This window comes from Delphinus delphis, chromosome 9, assembly GCF_949987515.2.
Source record: "Delphinus delphis chromosome 9, mDelDel1.2, whole genome shotgun sequence".
NCBI lineage: Eukaryota > Metazoa > Chordata > Mammalia > Artiodactyla > Delphinidae > Delphinus > Delphinus delphis.
In genome coordinates, this window is record NC_082691.1 from 59,073,966 (window position 1) to 59,093,747 (window position 19,782).

The window sequence follows — 19,782 nt, forward strand, 5'->3', positions numbered from 1 at the left end:
CAGATGAATGGCTCTGCACATGTTAGGGGGTGATCTGGTTTAACATAAGCCAGCATAACATAACCCCTTGTTAACACTATTTCTGGCATTATCCAGGCTGGAAATGGAAAAGCAAAAACGTTCACTGCACTAAACAAAGTTTAGTTCGTTTTTTCCTGAAATAAACATAGACACAAATACATGGAGAAATAATCAATTTTTCATCATTATTTTTCAAAATAAGACTTTTCTTTTGAGGGCATGTTTGGGATCATTTCCTCCCAGCAAGATCTCGAAGCTCTGCTACATTATGCACAAAGCACCACTGTATCCTCAGCCTTTACAAAGGCAGATAGCCTTTTCCATGGCAGGTGAACAAATGCTAGGGATGTGTTGTTAAGTACTAGCTGGTGTTAAATTCTAGAATGTGACTTTTAAATCCAGACGCTCTATTTTATAAGTGTGGGAAATCTGCAAGGGAGTATATTAATCTATGAATGCAATGTGTTTTTCTCTTACCTTTAATGCACCTGTTCCTACTTGCTAATAGCATAAGGAAAAGTTCATGACGCAGTGACAATATATTCAGTACTGCATTTTAATGAAAGTCACTGCAGTTCCTCTGAACTGATAAATAAAGCTTCGTTATCAAAATATTTCATAAGTCACTGATGCAGTGAACAAAACCCAAATCTGAGGTTTGGCAAAAGGTGTCCATCTATAAGAAAACAGAAGCAACGGACATGCATCTATCTCTTTAAAAACAAAACAAAACAAACAAAACACCCATCTACATAGGATTTTGAAACATCTTCATAAAGCTGCACCTTGCTCTTTCAGGCTAGCTGTTTCCCACATAATACAAATTAAATGCATACAAATAAACTACAGCTGGTCAGCTAGTTATAGCACACACAAGGACAAAGCTGAACTTCTTCAAAATAGAAAAGTTGTTAACTCTGAAAGCTAATAATGTCCTAAGTTAAATATTAAAGAAGGAAATTATAGGCTCTATCTGAAACAGCTGAAACCACAATACACAGCAGCAGAAAACATTAGTTTTCTGCAGAAGATCTGCAGGGAGAAGGGAAGTGGTCGATAGATCCTTAAATTGGAAGCAATAGCCATTCTTCTATCCCAAGTTGGCAGCTGCTACATTTGCAGACCTGGTTCATTATTTACCCATAATGACCATCAAGCTGCAGTCAAAGTCAGATCACAACAACTGTCAGCAGCTCTTTTAATTAGCCTTGTTTGAATTCAGATAAATATCACAATAGACCTGCTTATGCTTAAAGAGCAACAGAATGTTCCGCATGGAGCTGGGCTGGTTTGAGAAGGACCAACGCAGAAAAGAAGCCATCAGAGTGGGGTTTTTAAAGGGTGGGGTAAATTGGAGAATGAAGTGGTTTGCTTTTATTTTGAAAATCACTTTAAAAACCAATTCTCTGACATCCACCCCAGATCAAGATAGTACATAACATTGGATTTGCTATGAAACTCTAGCCTCCTAAAAGCTACATATCTGGAGCCCAAGGAGAAAGTTAATGATGTCTTGGGAGAATGTAATTTTTAAAACTCCATCTTGCAGATAATGTATCTTTCAGTTTTAAAAAAATCATTTTTAAAAGTCAAATAAGAAATCTGGTATTAAACAGCTTGCAGCCTTTACGTCCTTTTATTTTACTTTCTTTACGAGTTGCATAATTTGCAACATTTTTCTGTGATAGGAGTCAGACACTTCCCTGTACATTTTCTATACATTCCTTGCATTCAGCATTAACAATCACAAAGTATAGCAAAGGCTAATAATCCAAATTGAGTAATCCCATCACTGCCATATTCCACAAACCTCTGGGGTTCCCCTCCATCTCCAGCTTGCTTGAGAAGAAACACAAGCATAATGATCATCCGCCCTCTATTTTTTTTTTTTTTTTTTTTGCGGTACGCGGGCCTCTCACTGCTGTGGCCTCTACCATTGCGGAGCACAGGCTCCGGATGCGCAGGCCCAGCGGCCATGGCTCACGGGCCCAGCCGCTCCGCGGCATGTGGGATCCTCCCGGACCGGGGCACGAACCCGCGTCCCCTGCATCGGCAGGCGGACCCTCAACCACTGCACCACCAGGGAAGCCCCCCCGCCCTGTATTTTATAGAGAACTGATCGTTCACATGAGTTCTGCTATAACTTTGGGGGAAGGTAAAAGAAGTGATGGCTGACAAAGAAGGGAGGGTAGACAATGAGGAGGAATAAGCAAAAGGCCAGGTGATAACACGGCAGCAAATCAGAGTAAACTCAGGATAGCAAGAAACTAAAGATTATGAAGGCTGTGCTAACAAGCTACACTCAGCTAACTGGGAATTATCGCCTCCAGAACCCACTGGGGAGTCCCTTGAGAACCTGGACTCTGGAATTGTGGGGCAGGCATAGTTGAAGAGGTGGCACTTCCAAATGTAAGCCAGCCGTAGTCCACTCTGCCATTCTTTCCAGCCCCTTAGTTATTCAGTACCCTTTTGCCACCACTTCTATGTTGCATGATATCATATTAAGAAAGGGTAATGATCAGATCTGCATGAGGATCAAGGACACATTACTGTTTATACAGAGTTTAGATCCCACTTACTATTTCCTTACTGAGTAGAGAAACAATCCTATAGGAAGTAATAAAAAATTATTATATTTGTGGTCAACTTCAAGCACTAAAACCTACAGAACAAAACTTTTACTGAATGCTGTGAGACCAAATATGTGCTAAAGGCCACTACTGAATGCTGACGATGTAAGTGGTATGAGAACTCTGCACTGGTTTCATGAGAATAAATCATGGCAGAAAGGAATGTTTCTTGCCCTACCTTTTTTTTCCCTGAAAGTAAAGAATAAGCCATTATACATCATCCTATCACAGATGACACGACAGCCTTCTCCCTCCTCACCTCTTAATACAAACTACCTCCTGACTACACTCACAGCCAGCAGCTTCATTTCGTTCAGGATGCTGAATACAAAGTCAACTTGTCAGTTCCAAGTCTGGCTCAGCGTACCTGAACCAGGATCTATTCTGTAAGAATACCAAAGAAAACCTCACGTCCGTTAGGATAGCAACTCTAAAACAAAACAGAAATATAACAAGCAATGGCGAGAATGTGAGAAATTAGAAACCCTATGCGTTGTTGGTGGGAATGTAAAACGGTGCAGAAGTACAATGGAGTATTATTCAGCCTTAAAAAGGAAAGAAAGGGGCTTCCCTGGTGGCGCAGTGGTTGAGTCTGCCTGCTAATGCAGGGGACACGGGTTCGTGCCCCGGTCTGGGAGGATCCCACATGCCACGGAGCAACTAGGCCCGTGAGCCACAACTACTGAGCCTGCGCGTCTGGAGCCTGTGCTCCGCAACAAGAGAGGCCACGATAGTGAGAGGCCCGCGCATCGCAATGAAGAGTGGCCCCCACTCGCCGCAACTAGAGAAAGCCCTTGCACAGAAACGAAGACCCAACACAGCAAAAATAAATTAATTAAAAAAAAAAAAGGAAAGAAATTCTAACACATCCTACAACATGGATGAAACTTGAGGACATTGTGCTAAGTGAAATAGGCCAGTCCCCAAAAGACAAATGCTGTATGAGGTACCCAGAGTAGTCAAATTCATACAGACAGCAAGTAGATGGGCTTTCCAGGGCAGAGGGGAAGAGGGAAATAGGGAGGTACTGTTTAATGGGTACAGAGTGACAGATTTGCAAGATGAAAAGAGTTCTGGAGATCGATGATGGTTTAGTATTTGCAACCACTGTACGTTTAAATTAAATAAGTAAATTAATTAGAATACCAAAGAAAATTTTTTAATTGGTGGCATTCTGATTCTCACATACTCCAAAAGATCAGAGTATTTCAATGAGATGCTATTAACTTCAATATAATGAATTTTACAAATCATTAATGCAGTTATGTAGAGAAAATTGAAGACTAGAGTCTTATAACCTCCATTTAAAAAATACACAACAGTTAACGGGAAATAAATAAGTGTACACAGTTGAGCCAAATGGCTCAAAACTAGGATCCTCTGATTTTCAATATTACGCTCATTCTACTAGGCCAAGTTGCCCCCCCAAAGAAAAATGCACAAATTCTGATGAGAGGTCAGCTAGGAGTTAAGGTGAAAAAGGACACTGATCAAAACACAAGGTCTAGGATCAAGAACTGGTTAAACTAAAAGCATAGGCTAAAGAAAGAAGCAAATGATTTTAAGTCCATGCAGATTGGTACTTAAATTTAAACCACAAACATGGGAGCAGGGAAAAAAAATCCCAATATGTTATACATGGCATATATACACATGCCATCATACATAAAAATAACACCTAGTGGCTTGACTTAGTTGGGGTGAAGGGCAGGTATGTGGAACATGAGAAAATATAAAACAAAGTGAAATGGCTTCAAGATTCAAGAGAAGGCAATCATCCCAAAGATAATACTACTTGGAAGCAGAGTGACGGTTGTCTGATTTGCCTAATTATGAAGCCAGATTTAGGCCAATGGGTTAGGGTTATTTAATCTTCTTCTAACCCAAAGGCATGAGACATGATGGTGCCTTTGTGTGAACTGTGAAAAGGTACCCTTCAGGGCAGATGACCCAGAAAAAGGCAGCCCCTTTGGGTGGCCAAATCAGAAAAAGGCTTCACCTTAAACAGACAGAAGGAGGTGAGAACACCAAGTTTGGCACGTGGAGAGTACACTGAATTTCACCCCCAATTCAGGTCTCCTCAGCAGGGCACGACCTTCAGAGCGTAACACCTTGAGAAGGCACGCCAGACCTATGTTCCAGCTCCAGTTCTGACAGGACAGGGTTATTCTGGGTAAATCAATTGCTTTGAGCCTTAGAGCCCTCTCCTATAAAATGAATCTCATCTCCAACTGTACCAATCTGTGAAAATGACAAGTTAATCACAGGTAATCCACATATCCATTCAGCATTACTGAACTCCTACTACACTAGGCTAGGCAACTTCAAGGCAGGGTTATAGTCCCTTGGCCCCAAAAGCTTCCAATCCAAAAAAGTCCAATCTAACGAGCTCAGCCCTCCTCTCACACAGACCCCAACCTGGTTCTTCCTTCTGCACGTCCTTTCGCAGTTAAGACATTACTACTATCCGCATACACTAGAAACCCCACGGCAACATTTCTCAAGGCCAGTTCCTCAGAACACTACTTCTACAGGATGTTTTTGGATGTTTACAGTCATGTGGTAGCTATGTTGTTTGTTTCTGGCCAGTAAGGTTTCCCATTTTCCTTCTGTTAACAAATCCTGCCTCTCTGGCCAAAGGGTTGGGCTCATAGACAATAAGGGTGCTCCATCCTCAGGAAAACAGTACCTAGTCCATGGGGCCAAGGAAATACAACAAAACCAAGAGTTCTGTCCTGGGTTGCTAAGCTAAGGTTACTGAAGGCCCAGGTGAACAGTGTCTGCAGTAAAAGATAATGAGGTTGACAAGCAAAAGCACAGCAGAAACTAGCAGATAATAAAGACAAAAAAGAGTATTTTAGCCGCATGAGGTGCTCATTCTAGTCACTAAAACGCTGGCTCTTGAAGCTCTTCTTTCAATTTGAGAGCTACCCCAGTAATTTCCTACCCTCCTGCCCCCAGTCTGTCAAACTGATTAAAGGTTCTGTGGTAAAATACATACTGGGTTAAACAAAGTTAAACAGATACCTAAGAATTTAAGGGCTTACTTTAATATGCAGATATGCACTTTGAATAGTTCCAAAAGGGGGACAAAGAATGCATCATTTCTCAAATTTATTTGAATACAAAAAAAGAGACCTCCTCAGAATTAGTTTTCTCAGGAAATGCTACTTCAGTCATCTGACTTCTTTTTAACTGTCTATATCCAGCTACTAATTTCTGTCGATTCTGATCTGAAATTTCTATTTTGGTTAATATTTTCTCAGTGTGCTTTCTCTCCCCTTAATGTTTAATCTTTTTGTATAGTTTTTTTTTTCTTACTTTCTTTCCTTTTTTTTTTTTTGGCCACGCAGCTCGGCTTACAGGATCTTAGTTCCCAGACCAGGGACTGAACTTGGGCCCTTGGCAGTGAGGGCATGGATTCCTAACCACTGGATGCCAGGGAATTACCTGTTTTCTTTTTTTAAAAGATGTTTGGTACATGACTCTTTTTGAATTATGGTTTTCTCAGGGTATATGCCCAGTAGTGGGACTGCTGGGTTATATGGTAATTCTATTTTTAGTTTTTTAAGGAACCTCCATACTGTTTTCCATAGTGGCTATATCAATTTACATTCCCACCGACAGTGCAAGAGGGTTTCCTTTTCTCCACACCCTATCCAGCATTTACTGTTTGTAGATTTTTTGATGATGGCCATTCTGACTGGTGTGAGGTGATACGTCATTGTAGTTTTGATTTGCATTTCTCTAATGATTAATGATGTTGAGCATTCTTTCATGTGTTTGTTGGCAATCTGTATATCTTCTTTGGAGAAATGTCTATTTAGGTCTTCTGCCCATTTTTGGATTGGGTTGTTTGTTCTTTTGATATTGAGCTGCATGAGCTGCTTGTAAATTTTGGAGATTAATCCTTTGTCAGTTGTTTCATTTGCAAAATGTTCATTGCAGCTCTATTTACAACAGCCAGGACGTGGAAGCAACCTAAGTGTCCATCAACAGATGAATGGATAAAGAAGATGTGGCACGTACATACAATGGAATATTACTCAGCCATAAAAGGAAACAAAATTGAGTTATTTGTAGTGAGGTGGATGGACCTAGAGTCTGTCATACAGAGTGAAGTCAGAAAGAGAAAAACAAATACCGTATGCTAACATATATATATGGAATCTAAAAAAAAAAACAAAAAACAACTGGTCATGAAGAACCTAGGGGCAAGACGGGAATAAAGACACAGACCTACTAGAGAATGGACTTGAGGATACGGGGAGGGGGAAGGGTGAGCTGGGACAAAGTGAGAGAGAGGCATGGACATTTATACACTACCAAACGTAAAATAGATAGCTAGTGGGAAGCAGCCACATAGCACAGGGAGATCAGCTCGGTGCTTTGTGACCACCTAGAGGGGTGGGATAGGGAGGGTGGGAGGGAGGGAGACGCAAGAGGGAAGAGATATGGGGACATATGTATATGTATAACTGATTCACTTTGTTATAAAGCAGAAACTAACACACCATTGTAAAGCAATTATACTCCAATAAAGATGTTAAAAGAAAAAAAAAGATGTTTGGGTATGTCTCTTATGGGGGTAGACAGCTGAATTTTTAAATTACAATCTCATGAGAAATGAATTTAATTTGCTTATATTTATTGTAATTAGATTTATTCCTAACACATTTTTTGTATTCACTTCCATTTTTCCTTAATTTTTTTTTTTTCCTCTTCTCTCCCCTTCTGTTGGATTGAAAAAAGTTTTCTAAGATCCTTTTCTTCCCCCCTGTGGGCTCTGGAAGCTATGAATCACTTTTCTATTCTTCTGATGATAGTCCTCAAAAATTTTACAGATACAAAATTAACTATAAAATTTTCTAATAATATCTGAAGGTTTTCAGTGTTTCTATTCTCTTCTCAATTGTGAACCTTAGCATGCTTTAAGCCAGAGGACACCTCTCTACTCCCCCACCACACTCACACCTCAAATCTTAGTGTTGTCCAGTTTTAGTTTTATCTTTAACACACAAAAACAGGTTTTTTAAAGTCAGTTCTTAAAGTTTGTGATTTGATTTTTAAAATCATTTCGTGTTCATGGTTGTTTCTTTTTTTTAAATTAATTTTTATTGGACTATAGTTGCTTTACAATGTTGTGTTAGTTTCTGCTGCACAGCAAAGTGAATCAGCTATACGTATACATAAATCTTTATATCCCCTCTTTTTTGGATTTCCTTCCCATTTAGGTCACCACAGAGCACTGAGTAGGGTTCCCTGTACTATACCGTAGGTTCTTGTTAGTTATCTATTTTATAGATAGTGGTGTATACATGTCAATCCCAATCTCCCAATTCATCCCACCCCCGACCCTTCCATCTCTGGTATCCATACGTCCATTCTCTATGTCTGTGTCTCTGTTTCTCCTTTGTAAATAAGTTCATCTGTATCATTTTTCTAGATTCCATATATAAGCGACATTATACGATATTTGTTTTTCTCTTTCTGACGTACTTCATTCTGTGTGACAGTCTCTAGGTCCAATACATGTCTCTGCAAATTGCAGTTTCGTCCCTTTTTATGGCTGAAGGTTGTTTCTTATATTTTATGCCTTTCTCCTTAGATTCATTTTTAATTCTTACTGAAGAATATTTAAAAATAAGTTCTTAGGTAAGGTTATTATTATGATTATTTTCTTTCTTTACATGTGTAGAATTCCAGTTTGCAGGCTCACAAGAATGAGAGCTTTTTGTTTAATCCCTACTCCCCACCCTCCCACCTCTCCCTCTGGCCATCTGTGCTCACTTCTCCCTGTATATTTTATAGTTGACTCTTTTGGCCTCCCAGGCCCCCAGTTTAAGACCAGTTCTTACACCGGTGGGGGTTGGAGCTCCTGCTCTGTGGGATATTAGGGACATTTCAGAACCAGGCATGGAGTCAGCAGGCAGCTTGGTTCAGTGCCTGGTCTTACCATTGTAATTGTGTCTTCCCATGTCCTAGGTTCAGAACTTGCTTCTGGACTCAGAGCTTAGCTGGCTGATGGCTGTAGTGCCACTCAATGCACTCTATTTCCACTCTATTTTTGGTCCATGGAGACACGTATCTTATCTTAAAGCACAACTATGTCTTACTGACTTTCTCATATATTTGATTACAATATTCTATTATTTTCATGCACTTGGAACTGGTACATCAAAACATGAAGTTAGGGCTTCCCTGGTGGCGCAGTGGTTGAGAGTCCGCCTGCCGATGCAGGGGACACGGGTTCATGCCCCGGTCCAGGAGGATCCCACATGCCACGGAGCGGCTGGGCCCGTGAGCCACGGCCGCTGAGCCTGCGCGTCCGGAGCCTGTGCTCCGCAACGGGAGAGGCCACAACAGTGAGAGGCCCGTGTACCGCAAAAAAAAAAACCCACAAAAAAAAAACCCATGAAGTTATTCTACCATCTTAACAAAATACATTTTATTTTTCTCTAATTGCTCTTTTCTTTCCATTATCATCTACTACGCTATGACTCTGTTCATCTCTCACCTAGAATATCACAAAACTTAGGTGGTCTTCCTCAGTCTGCAAACACTCCCTTGAATCCAATTCTCACCAATTCCATGAGAGCCATTCATCTTATTTGTCTCCTTGAAATCTTTCAATCTCTCTAATTTACCTCAAAATTGGAGTTTTCTTAGCATGGCATGCTAGGTCCTTCAAGGTCTGGTCTCGCTCACCTTTCTAGATTAATTTCTCAGCCTCTGACACCCAACGCCTGAAACTCTAGCCAAACCAGATGACTCTTTCTTTTCCCCACTAGAAAAGATGAACATCTTTCTTGCCTGCCACACTCATGCTATCTCCTCTTCCTGGTATGCTGTATCCACATGCACTCCCTACTCCAGCACCCATCTCAGGTTCTGCTTAGCCAGCAAAACTCTACTTACTCCTCAAAGTTCAGCTCAAGGGCTATATCCAACCACCATCCCCTAAAGTACTCAGTAAGCCTGTCTATGCATCCTCCTCAAGTGCTTTATTCATCCCTCTGTTCTCAATCACATCACTGTTATACTTGTTTACCTGTTTGCTTGCCCTAGACCATGAGCTCTTTACATAATGGCCGTTTAACAAACTGACAATTTTTCAGCAGAGAGGTAGAAGAGGTCTTATAATGTAGAAAATAATGACTAAGAGAAATAATGAATAGCATTTTATTAAAAAATTTTTTTCTTGATTTGTCAATGAAAACAGAAGGTGAGGAAAGCCATGGAAATCTGTATGATACAATGTATAAAATACTATTGAGTTCTGGTCACTGTAATATCAGAAAGAAAGTCATTACATTACCTAAAAAGAATAAAAAAAGAGGGTTTGCTCTAGCACTGTTCGTGGGAATGTAAATTGATACAGCCACTATGGAAAACAGTACGGAGGTTCCTTAAAAAACTAAAAATAGAACTACCATACGACCCAGCAATCCCACTACTGGGCATATACCCTGAGAAAACGATAATTCAAAAAAATCATGTACCACAATGTTCACTACGGCTCTATTTACAGTAGCCAGGACATGGAAGCAACCTAAGTGTCCATCGACAGATGAATGGATAAAGATGTGGCACATATATACAATGGAATATTACTCAGCCATAAAAAGAAACAAAACTGAGTTATTTGTAGTGAGGTGGATGGACCTAGAGTCTGTCATACAGAGTGAAGTAAGTCAGAAAGACAAAAACAAATACCGTATGCTAACAAATATATATGGAATCTAAAAAAAAAAATGTTTATGAAGAACCTAGGGGCAGGACAGGAATAAAGAGAAGATGTAGAGAATGTACTTGGGGACACAGGGAGGGGGAAGGGTAAACTGGGATAAAGTGAGAGAGTGGCATGGACTTATATATACTACCAAGTGTAAAACAGATAGCTAGTGAGAAGCAGCCACGTAGCACAGGGAGATCAGCTCTGTGCTTTGTGTCCACCTAGAGGCGTGAGATAGGGAGGGTGGGAAGGAGGCGCAAAAGGGAGGAGATATGGGGATATATGTATATGTATAGCTGATTCACTTTGTTATAAAGCAGAAACTAACACACCATTGTAAAGCAATTATACTCCAATAAAGATGTTTAAAAAAAAAAAGAGGGTTTGGTGTTAAAAAACCAACAAACAAACAGAATTTAACTGAATAAATTTTAAAGAACTTATTGGATTTATCCAATGCTTCATCAATCAGACAGCAACCAATCTAAAAGACAGAAAGGAGTTCTAAGGAGCTATACAAAATGAAAGATTTTACAGGAGGAAGGGAGTGGGAACAAGGAGCTTATACTAGACAAAACAGTACACTGGTTTTTGGAAGGTCATTTTCCTTTAGGTGCTATCAGGGGTGTACTGGGCAGATTACCTAACTAGTGCTGATCAGGCAATTCCTGATGGACTGGTTTAAGTTTACATTTCTGGGAGAGCTGAAACTGTAATGAAGGTTAAGTCTCAGTTTGGAGATGTGGGGCTTCGCATAAGTGACTCCATTTTGGGCCTGTTGTCTTGTTTTTAACAATTGTTAATCGTAGGATTAAAAAAATAAAGAAAAAAAAATTTTACCCACTGAATTTAAAAATACCTACACACACACACACAAACACACATATATAAATATATACAACAAGAATTAAGTACACTGTTCAGGAAAATATTTTTTACCAAAGAAAAATGATAAAGAAGCCATATGTCATAAAATAATCAATTGAATGAGTCCTCATCGAGCTTCCAAAAGCAAACAAACAAAACACTGGAGCATCAACTGAAAGGCAATTCAATAAATATTACATACCAGGAAGTATCCACTATGCCCACATCTAAAAAGTGATTTAAGCAGTATTCACCAAAATATAAATACATCCTTGCAAAGCTCATGTTTATCTTCTCAAGTCAAATACATGTGTGTATGTGTTTGTATGTCTTGAAAGCCTGACTAGAGGGTGAAACCAAGAGGCACATGATCAAAGGTGTAAACTGCATTTCTTTCCTTGCCCTCTTCAGGGACTATACTAAATTAACACCAAAAATGTATTCTGAAAATAAAACTTATATTAAAGATAACCATAAATTAGAGAATATATAGTTTCAATTTAATGGAGAAAACAGTCCACTCTCCTTCCATAAGCTGCAGTATTGGAAGAAATGTCCATCAGTAAGTTAGTTCACTAATCCTAAGACTCAGTTTTCTCTTTTGTTTCTTTTTTTTTTTAATTGGAGTATAGTTGATTTACACTGTTTTTACTTTCTGCTGTACAGCAAAGTGAATCAGTTATATATATATATATATACATATATACACTCTTTTACATTCTTTTCGCATACAGGTTATTACAGAGTATTAAGTAGGGTTCCCTGTGCTATACAGTAGGTTCTTATTAGTTATCTATTTTATATATAGTAGTGTGTATATGTCAATCCCAATCTCCCACTAACACTTGTCATTTTGTTTTGTTTTTTCCACAGTAGCCATTACAATGTGTGTGAAGTGGTATCTCATTGTGACTTTAATTTGCATTTCCCTAATGATTAGTGATGTTGAGCATCTTTTCATGTGCTTATTGGCCATTTGTATACCTTCTTTGGAGAAGTCCACTCAAGTCCTTTGGCCAATTTTAAATTGGGTTTCCTATTATTGTTGTTGACTTAACTTTATTTTTCAAAATGTGTTTTGAAAATTAAAAAGGAATTTAGGAGCTCTTTCCTATACTCAGCTTGCTTCCTTATAATATACTTTCAAAATCTATTCAAAATTTGCATTTGCATTCTCCCAGAAGTCTTACTTTAGCTGCATCACAGTTGAATATATATTTTTTCCATTATTGTTGAGTACTATTCTTTTTCTCTCATATGACTTCTTTGAGTAAAGAATATGAACTCTTTAGAAATGTGATTTTAAATTTCAAATGTATAGAAGGTTTTAATTGTAATTAAATTGCATTGCTGTTAGACAATGCAGTCTATAAGATATAGATTCTTTGGAGTTAGAGACTTGCTTTATAGCCAACTTTGTGGTCACTTTTTAGTACTTTTTCCATATGTCTTGAGAAATACACTTCTTCTTCAATTTCTGGGTATGAGGTTCTATACACGTCCTCCAGATCAAGCTTGTTAATTGTGTTACTCAAATCTATTGCATCTTTTTTTTTTTAATTGATCAATTGCTTAAGAGAGGTATACTGAAATCCACTATTATGGTGGACCTTTACCAATTTCTCCCTGTGGTTCTATTCTTTTTTGCTTCACAAATTTTGGACGTTACTTTATTACGTGCAGTACATAATGTTTTTAAAGTAGGTCTGCTGGAGATAAATTCTTCTAGTTTTCCTTTAGCTGAGAATGTCTCTATTCCACCTTCATTCATGAAGGATATTTTGCCATACACAGAATTCTGGTTTCAGCACTCTAAAAATGTTGTTCTACTGCCTTCTGGGCTTCATGGTTTCTCTGACGTCATTCAAATCATTGTTCCTCTGTAATGCATCACTTTTCTCTGGCTGCTTTCAAGGTAATTTTCTTTTTCTCTGATTTTCGGCAGTTTGTTTATGATATATCTGGGCATGAATCTCTGAGTTTATTCTGTTTCAGGCTCACTGAGCTGACTGGATTTATAAGTTTGTCTTTTGTCAAACTGGGGGCCCTTTCAGTCATTTTCTCAGTCATTTTTTTCTTCAAATATTTTTTTCTGCACCACACTCTCTCATCTCCTTTGGGAACACCAATGGCACAAACATTAGACCTTTTGATGTGATTTCACAGGATCCTGAGGCTCTGTTCATTGTTTTAAAGTCTTTTTTCTCTCTGTTGTTCAGAACAAATAATTTGTATTTGTGTCATTTCTATCTTTGAATTCACTGATTCTTACCTTTGTCATATCCACTCTGCTTTTGAACACTTAGTGATTTTTTTCAAATTTCTAGGTACTGTTTTTTTCAGTTATAAAATTTCAATTTGGTTCTTTTTTAGAGCTTCTATTTCTTTACTTCTTGAAACATGGTTATGATAGCTATTTTAAAGTCACTGCTTGATATGAAACATCTGGGTAATCTGAGTTGGCATCTTGATTGTCTTTTCACTTGAGAATTTATCAGATTTTCCTGGTTCTTTCCATGTCAAGTAATTTTTCATCATATCACAGATATTTGGAATATTATATACTATGGGACTTTGGGTCTTGCTCAAATTCTATGGAGAATACTGTGTTTTGGTTTTTGTCTGTCTGTTTGCTTTAACAGACAATTGGCCAGGTTAGGGTCAAGCTGCACACTGCAAACCTTTTGTGGGTTGTGGTTTCAATGTCAGTTCAGCTTTCAAAGTCTCAGTGGTGCTATTTGAATTATACTACATATGCATTAGCAGGGGCCAGTCTGATACTTAGGAGATGGTCTACCCCATAGTTAAGTTCTTAAAGCTTTTGGTATGCTGCTTAGGGTGAGATCCATGTTGTATGGCTCTGGGATGGACCCAACAGAACAGAAAGGTAGAGATTCTTGGCAGAGAAATATAGACTATTAAAAAGGACTAGGGCTTCCCTGGTGGCGCAGTGGTTGAGAGTCCGCCTGCCGATGCAGGGGACACGGGTTCGTGCCCCGGTCCAGGAAGATCCCACATGCCACGGAGAGGCTGGGCCCATGAGCCATGGCCGCTGAGCCTGCGTGTCCGGAGCCTGTGCTCCGCAACGGGAGAGGCCACAACAGTGAGAGGCCTGTGTACTGCAAAAAAAGAAAAAAGAAAAAAAAAGAGAACTCCTGTATGATATACAGGAGTAAATGATTTATGTCTGTTTTTATGCCAATACCATAATGTTTCGATTACTATGGCTTTCTAACAGTTTGAAATCAGGGAGTGTGATGCCTCCAGCTTTGTTCTTCTCAAGATTGCTGTTGCTATTTGGGGTCTTCTGTGGTTCCATACAAGTTTTAAGATTATTTGTTCTACTTCTATGGGAAATGCCGTTGGAATTTTGACTGGAATTGAACTTAATCTATAGATTGCTTTGGGTAATATGGATATTTTAACAATATTAATTCTTGCAATCCATGAACATGGAATATTGTTCCATTTATTTGTTATCTTCTTCAATTTCTTTCATTAATGTGTTATAGTTTTCAGTGTACAGGTCTTTCACCTCCTTGATTAAATTTATTCATAGGTATTTTATTCTTTTCAAAACCATTTTAAATGGGATTGTTTTCTTAATGTGCTTTAGGTATAAAATGAACACCAGATTTTAAAGACTTAGTGTGGAAAAAAAGGATGTAAAATACTTCCATAATTTTTATATTGATTACATGTTAAAATGATAATATTTTAGGTACACTGGGTTAAATGAAATATTATTAAATTATGTTCCCATGTCTTTAATGTGAGTACTAGAAAAATTTTAATTACCTATATGGCTTGCATTATATTTCTATTGGACAGTGCTGTTCTCAGAGTTTAAACCTAAAAGTTAAAAAATCTGATACTGTAGCACACTATAAATAGAGAATCAAGAGGAAGAACTTGTTTTATAGAAAAGATGAGCTTGACTGAGAAAATGAGTTTAATTTAAGGAGTCCAATAGATTAAAATGCAGGTCTAGAAAGTAAAAAACCTGTGATGGAAATACAGAATTAGGAAAACACTTCAGAGATGAGCTACTTAAATTTTGGAAGAGTAAATAAATGCTCATAGGAAAAGTTAGAGCCCACAGCTTAGAAAGAGGAAGAAGCAGCAGTAGGTAGATTTTCTCAAAGGACAGGAAGGGCTGGCATCCTGGCTGGCATTCCAAGCTGGATCTCTGAAATCACTTCCCACAGAAACATGATACTAATCGTAACTTAGGAATATTGTGTTGACTACATTTGAGGTAGAAAATAGGGACCTAAATATATTAGAAAATGTTTCCAAGGAAAAGTATATTCCAAATTCAAACAGGTAACATTTTACCTTTTTATAAACACTCTGCAAGTTAGTGTCTATCATAATAAAGTACATACTTTATTCCTCTAATAATATGGAATTTACATATGTATTCAGTCACTGGAAATAATGATTGAAAAGAGCTGGAGAATACAGTTCAAGTTCAAAATGCACATACCCTCCAACTTTTTAAAATTTTGATAAAAACACAAGAAATTCGTAGCTGTTATAAGCAAAAGGTTATTATTATTTTTTTTGCATTACGCGGGCCTCTCACTGCTGTGGCCTCTCCCGTTGCGGAGCACAGGCTCCGGACGCGCAGGCTCAGCAGCCATGGCTCACGGGCCCAGCCGCTCCGCGGCTTGTGGGATCCTCCCGGACCTGGACACAAACCCGTGTCCCCTGCACTGGCAGGCAGACTCTCAACCACTGCACCACCAGGGAAGCCAGCAAAAGGTTATTTTTAACTAAACTCTCAATCTCTGTATAAATAGAGCTACGCAAATATGAGAAACATCATTTCAAAGAATTAAATACATTTTCCTCTCCCCTAGGTGACTTAATAAAGAACTATTTGTACTTAATAAGAACTGTTTGTATTTTAGTACTTTTATTTGCCAATTTACTTGCCAAGAATCCTTGGACTCAATGGATCTGCAATGTAGCTGAGGAGAAAACACAGGTACACAAGCCATTACAATGCAAGGTGGGATAGTAAGTGCCCTGTATGTTACGGTGGTTCACAGGAAGGGTGACCTCTACCTAAGGAGAGTATCACAGGAGGTGGCATCTATGTTGGGCTTAGAATTTGATAGACAGGAAATGAGGAAGAGATTAAAATCCCAGTAAAAGAAAAGTATGAACAAGAACCGGAGACTTGAGTAAATGAAGTATACATTTAAGAAATAGTCAAGGGTCCAGTTTGGCCAAAAGTTAAGGCATGTGAAGAGAAGTAGTAAGAAACAAGAGTAGAAGAGTTAGTTGGCTCCAGACTGTGGAGGACCTTGAATGGCAGGCTGAGAAGACTGGGCTGGCCTGGGTGAACAATGTATCAGGTGCAGACAGACGCAACCCTGACAACACTGAGTGGATACAGGTGGCACCTCCTACCTGTGAATGCGGAAACTCGGGTACCGAGGACCGACTGTTCTATGCCTTTTATATAAGAGACTTGGGCACAGGTGGAGTTTGGTAACCTCAGGGGGTCCTGGGACCAATCCCCTGTAGATACTGAGGGCTGACTCTATAAGCACTCAGCAGTTGCCTAGGAGCAGGGATAGTAAAGGCAACAAGAAGCAGAGGAAGTCTGAGCAGCAAAGCGCTGAGGTACCTGCTTTCTAAGCAGAATGCACAGAATTGTTTTCAAGGAAATGAAACACGTGTGCACGTGTTCCCTTTTCTTCCCTGTGGTTAGGAGGCCTCCTCTTGGGCAACCAGCCTCGTCTTTAAGGAAGAAAACAAATTTTTATCACATGAGCAGGGAAATCTGCCTTTTCCTTAATGGATTCCGAGCTGGACAGGCTGAGGAGAGACATCTGCTTGGAGCGGCGGTGGCGGTGGCAGCAGCAACACAGCACACTTGCTCACACGCATACAGTCTTCCCTTTGCTGGCTGGCTCAGTCCAAGTCGCCCACCCTGGGATGCCTTTAATATATGCAGTGAGAGTCACATTCTACTACTCACTGAATCAAGGCTGGAAAGCTTGAGGAGAAACAGTCACTGAGTAAATAAACCAGCTGAGTCACATTAAAGTAGAAAAGGAGCCCAAAGGAGGGAAGAAAGAAACCAGGTGAGACAAAACAGAGAGCAGAGATGGGATCAAGAGAAACCAAGAATGAAGCATGAAGATTTGAGACAGGGGAAAGAGGGTGGAATGGATCAGAACCATTACATCTATGATCACATAAATGGATCTTTCATTTACAGTGGAACTTTAGTTCAAAAGAACCTTTGGTCCATGAAAGGGGTGAAGGTGATAACAAAGTTAATTACATCTCATAATTAGTAATTAAGACTAGATAACAAAGCCTTTGGCAATACTACTCTAATGATGGAGGACCAGCATCTCAGAAATAGTATATTAGCATAAGCACATATGCAAACTACATAGAATCACTGCCACAGTTAACTTGTCATTGAATGATTAAATATGAATTCATAATTAGAAAAACCCACACTGTAATTTATTGGCTTTCCTGACTGTTCTGGTTCATTAAACGTTGATTACTAAACAGTGACCTCTAGTGGCCTGTAATTTTCTAACGCTATGTTTCTCTTTGAGTCAGCATAGATTCCAAGAACGTGTTTATTCTAAATAAGGCTGTTACTTTAAAGATGTTAATATTCCTTTTCCCTATAAAGGGAAATATTTCTTTTACCGTCCCTCCTTAAAAAACATTCGTGTGACAAATACAAAGTGCTAAGTAAGTTTTTCTGCTTCTGCCCAAGTGTCACATATTCATTAACAAATAGTTACTGAGCACCCATCTATATATGACCCTGAGCTGGGTGTTTGGGGTATTTTATTACTACTTGGAAACTGACTTCATTCATTCTACACTGTCTAATCAGAAACTAAATTAACATTAATACAATAGTAATGCTACTACTATTCATTGCCTATACACACACGGGACATGCTGAAAACACATTTTAATTTAAAACTCAAAGAGACTAGTAACTTCAGATTCACTGCATACTGAACTACTGAAGTTTATCTTAAAAGGTAGTTGCTTAGCAGCTGTTCTTTAAAAATCTAGCCCATTTCTTAAAATTTTCTTTAAAAATAGGTTTTTCTAACAATGACACTTCTCAAGAAATCTACTTCCATAGTACATAAGTGAACTTTCCAAGTATCATCTCTCCCTTAAAATGAATACATCTTTTAAAAATATCCATATGCCTAAAATTTAAAATTAAACCCAACTTACAAGACTGTAAACATACTTGCTTTTATTAGTTGCTATGCAGGTATACTCACTCTTCAGACAGGTTCACAATATGAAGAGAAGACTTTGGGTATGTTATTAAAAGAATTCTACATCCCTTTGTCCCTTCAGATCAGTCAAAGTATTGATCCCGGTTCTCTAAAGTAGTGGCAATGCTGCAGCTTCTTTAGAGAACATGATTAAGCCTCCAATAAATTTAAGATGTATCAATAAACAAAAGAAAGACATACTTCCTCATCTACTATTTCTACAGAACACACTGGTGTGGGATACCAGTTGTTTTCCATGATGATTTAATATAGTAGCTGGATAATGAGTTGTACCTTCTGCAACAACCGAATCACCATTTAATGCTATTATCAACAGTTCATGACCCACCAGCAAGAAATGTCAACCTGATTAATCTAAACACTGCTAACCTCAATAAAAAAAAAGGAAAAAAACTTACTCCCCACTGTTATTAACATCTACTGTTCCTCAGTATGAAAATACAGAAAACAAATCTTTAGACGAAAAAAGTATTTTTAGAGAATGTGGTATGCAAATTTTGCTAAGTGAAAGTTAATAAGAGTTCTGAAAAGGTAGAGCTGAAGACAATACTTAAATATAAACATTTGTTACAACTGAGGGAACTATTTTTTTGGAGATACCTGTTTTTATAAGTTCAATATGTTATTTAAAATATTTGCTTTATTTTCTTAAACAGAGAACATCCTAAACCAGGGTTAGAGTAAGAAGTCATTTTGGTTTTAAAGTTCACTGTTAAACTCTTACTTCTTATATACAAGTTTCAAAATTAACCAGAGACAAGCCCAGAATAATCTAAAAATACAGATTTTGGAATGCCGTTTGCTCCCATGAGCATAAGGTATAAGAGTGCTGGTATGAAATACTCATTTTCTTGGTATTATTGTAGTATATCCGCTTGCATTTCAGCCTGTTTCTGTTTTACACAATGGGCATTTTTGATGGGATGTAAACCTGAAAGGGTTGCATTTCAGAAGAATTTATTTAATGCTGCTGTTCTAAGATTTCTATGAGGTAACAGAAAAGCACACACCCTACCATCAGGTTTCAGAAAGGTTCATTAGATCACAAATTGGACAGCTGATTTTTGCTTAATAAAAAAAACTTTCTTCTTCACAATATGCCAGGTTTTCAGTATCTACAAAAAAACAAATTTAACTGTTGCTTCCTTGTACCTGACTGAGACGCTAAGGAAAGCACCTGAGAATAGGCAGAACAAGTCAAGATTCTCTACAATTGAAT

The 19,782-nt window shown here is 38.5% G+C and overlaps 1 protein-coding gene across 2 annotated transcripts in view; it reads right to left on the reverse strand.

The window, feature by feature from the left end:
- HIBADH (3-hydroxyisobutyrate dehydrogenase) overlaps positions 1-19,782 on the reverse strand; it is a 104,795-nt gene that overhangs the window by 24,216 nt on the left and 60,797 nt on the right. The gene's annotated exons all lie outside the window — the stretch shown is intronic.